The following is a 3,488-nucleotide window of genomic DNA, read 5'->3' as shown; positions in this document are numbered from 1 at the left end:
TTTTTGTTGCTGTGAACTCATTTAAAATGAATTGAGTTTTCATTCGTTTGTAAGTATGAGCAGTACTTGCATTTAGTCGAGAGTTGGTAGTTCTCCATAAGGTGGGGAGTTTTTGAAAATTAGAAGGATGATTCGATTTTCGAGGACAAAAATGTATAAGGTGGGGAGAATGTAAGGATCCTCAAGCTCGTCAACGCTATTTGACTGGTCTAGAGATAATCAAGAGACGAATTAACCGCTAATGACTGGATCAGTTAACATAAATTTTAATTAATAGAAATTAATCTAACAATAATTTAGTTACGAAACTAGTATCGTTGGATAGATCTCGAAAAGTTATGCGAAATGGACTACTCGAGCGTGTCATTCGGATACCGGACGAAGAAGATATCATCAGATTTATATGAATGACAAATTAATCTTTTTGTGTTAGACCGACTTGGGATGCCCTTATCAATCGAGTGGGTGTATCTATGAAATTCCTTGGTCCTATCCCCACAAACCAGATCGAACAAAACCCATTCTTTCTCTTTTATTTCTCTTTATTTTTATTCTTCTTTCTTCTACTTATTCTTTTTATTCTTCTTCTTCTCTGGTTTTCTTTTTCTCCTCTCTGTTGATTTCAATCTCAGATATTTGAGATTCTTCTGTTAGATAATTTATCATAGACCTAGTTAGCTTGATAATATGAAGAAGGAGGTGATGTTACTGAAGCCGAGTGAGTTCTGGAAACAACAGAGCTTTAGGTAAGTTAAATTAGGGTTTTGTAATTGATTGAAATTTCTTTATGAAATTGTTTTCTTTTGATCGATTATAGAGTGGGTTTGTTGTTAATTGAGGTGTTGATTAATTTATAAAGTTTAATTTCGATTTCATAGAAAATTAGGATTTCGGTTCTTTCCTAAATCAACCAGAAGTTTGGTTCTTGTGAATTAGGGTGTTTGAATCGGAATCGGCAGATGGAGAAGAATTACGATGGCAGAAATAATAGAAGCTAAGTTAGTTGAATTGATTATGAAGTGGAGATGCAGGTTGGGTGTTGTTGCTGTAGACTAGGTAGTGTTGTAGATGGTCTGAGATGTAGCTGAGGTTGATTATGAAACCGGAATCAAGAATGTGGTTTGATTTGAGTGGTTGCAGTTCTTACAAGTTGGATGTACAACTGAAAATAATGTGTTTGCAATGTAGAAGCTGATGACATTGAGGCTGTTGGACAGCTCAGTTGAGGGGGTGAACTGGACTTAGCAGAAGTAAGATATTGGTGGTGCTGTGAACTACAAGGAGAGGCCTGAGATGTTTATAGATTGAACTGGTGTGCGAGAAAATGAAGTGGAGAGTTATAACAGAAATGCTGGAGTTGTATCTTATGGGTGTTATGACAAAGAAGAGACAGTGCTTGGTTTTGTATGTTACAGAGATAATGGAAGTGGTATTACATATGGTGATGATGATGATTGTAATTAGTGGTGCTTGTGGTATATTAGATTGTTTTAAGTGTGATGTTGAGATTCAATTGATGGTACTAAAGTGAATTGAGTTGAAGTAGAAAACATTTCATGGTTTGGTAGCGGATGTTGAAGTCATGGGGTACAGTTTGTGATTGTGAATGGGTTCGCTGTGGAAGTTGTGTTATTGATATTTAAGGTGAAGGCAAATCTGAAATGGATTTGGTTGAGGTGATATTGTTATGGTTAGTTATATTGAGATGAGTTGCGGATGTTGTTGTTGGTGCTGATGAAGAAGATTGAAGCTGTAATGAGTTGAAACTGCAGGTGGTAGTGGTTTAAGGGTTACTAGGCTCTGTATTGGAGTTGAAAATATGTGTGTATAGATGAGAAGTGTATGAAAGAAGTTTAGAGTTGTTGGTGTTGAGACTGAAGCTAATGATGTTGTTGTGGTTATTTATAGCTTGAATGTGGTTATTAATGTGGTACTTGTGTTTTTAATGCATTAGTTTGTGGCATGAGCTTATGGCTCAGGTCTTGTGTTTTAGGCCTGTTTAGAGTGTCTGACTGAGTTAACTCTGTGATCAGACCTGACTCAGTGAACCTTGACTGAGTTGGTTTTTTTGATTACTTTGACCATTAACTAGACTTTTACTCCTTTGACCAGTGGACCTTGACTTGACTTTTGACAGACGTTACTGTTAGACTATCCCATTGACCGTTAGATATGGTCAGTTGGCTCTGTTGGACTAGGCCTTAGAGTTATGGGCCGTGCCAGTTCAGGCCTAATGGGCTTGGGCTTAGTACCATGTATTCTTAGTTTGATGTTTTAGACCCTTTACGGCCCGAATTGACCCTTGGTTCCGTCACAAGTTGTAGATGTTCATAAGACATACCTTGTGAACTATAGAACCAACCTAATTGAATTAGTAAACCTTTTTTTGTGCTAAAGAAAGATAATAAAAAGGTGTAGAATCATAAGTGGGATTAGAACCATTACATAGTTTACTTATCTTATAACTAGAGAATTGTATGAGATTGTGTTACTAGCCTTGTATGAGTCTTTTGGATAATCTCTAGAGTGCTTGTTGGATTAACAATTAATCTTTATTAACAACGATCAACTTAAAGAATGAACCAGTGGATTATGGATCTCAAGATATGCGAGGCTTGTCATCAAAAGAGGTGGAACTCTTGTAACTCTCTTGTAATCATTAAGTAACTTAAAACGGAAAGCATGATGTGTCTAATTATTTTTGAGCATGGTGAATGTAACTATATGTTCCTATGTAACTATATGATTGCAATTGGATGAGTATGTTGCATATGCATTGGTTAGTCTCCTAGAGAGGATTATCTGTGTTCTCCACGGATTCTCGCTAAGCATTTATAGGCGGGGAAGGCCACGCACTATTACATAGACCCTAGAAGTTGTCTGGTGGAAGCTGTGGGTTGATATTACTATTTTATACCTATTTTACTATAGGGGGATTGACTCTCTTCCTTGATGGTACCTGTGGGACACATCAGGGTATCACTGGGTTGCGGGGAATATAAGCCTCCAGCTATCGAATGTATGTGGGGAGATTGGTCGTTTGCATATTATGCTTGATTGTTCAGTCTTAGTAGTATGACTGGGTTACTATGATCTCGACTCAGGAAGAAATTCTAGGTTCATGATAGGATGGGACCTATTGGGAACCTGCTGTGCGGGGTTGAGTCATAGTAATCAAACTCTCTTATATATTCTAGACTTAGATGGTGGCATACGAATTTATAAGGAGTACGCATTCCATGAAAACATCATATGGTACCTGGATTCATGCTATCATTTGAGACTGGAGTTATTATAGCATCTTCTCCTCCATTAAGTGAGACGAGGTTAGGATGACATATGTTTAGGTTGTTGTATTTCATCTCCGTAGATCCGTCCGGTGGTGGATATTTTATAGATATTATTCATGGACACAATATCTGGGGAGGAGAGTTGGAGCAATCTTCTGCTTTGTGTTGTGTGTATCAGATGTGCAATCATTTTTTTTT

At 37.3% G+C, this 3,488-nt stretch overlaps 1 long non-coding RNA gene across 1 annotated transcript; it reads left to right on the top strand.

Annotated features, from left to right (window-relative positions):
• The first annotated feature begins 562 nt into the window (after window positions 1-562).
• On the top strand, window positions 563-1,992 carry LOC113343170. Its single transcript, XR_003357073.1, has 2 exons — window positions 563-746; window positions 937-1,992. It is a non-coding gene; the product is annotated as an uncharacterized LOC113343170 (long non-coding RNA).
• The last annotated feature ends 1,496 nt before the right edge of the window (window positions 1,993-3,488 follow it).

The sequence above is a fragment of the Papaver somniferum genome, unplaced genomic scaffold (assembly GCF_003573695.1).
Source record: "Papaver somniferum cultivar HN1 unplaced genomic scaffold, ASM357369v1 unplaced-scaffold_553, whole genome shotgun sequence".
Classification (NCBI taxonomy): Eukaryota; Viridiplantae; Streptophyta; class Magnoliopsida; order Ranunculales; family Papaveraceae; genus Papaver; species Papaver somniferum.
This window is presented reverse-complemented; position numbering and strand designations above follow the sequence as displayed.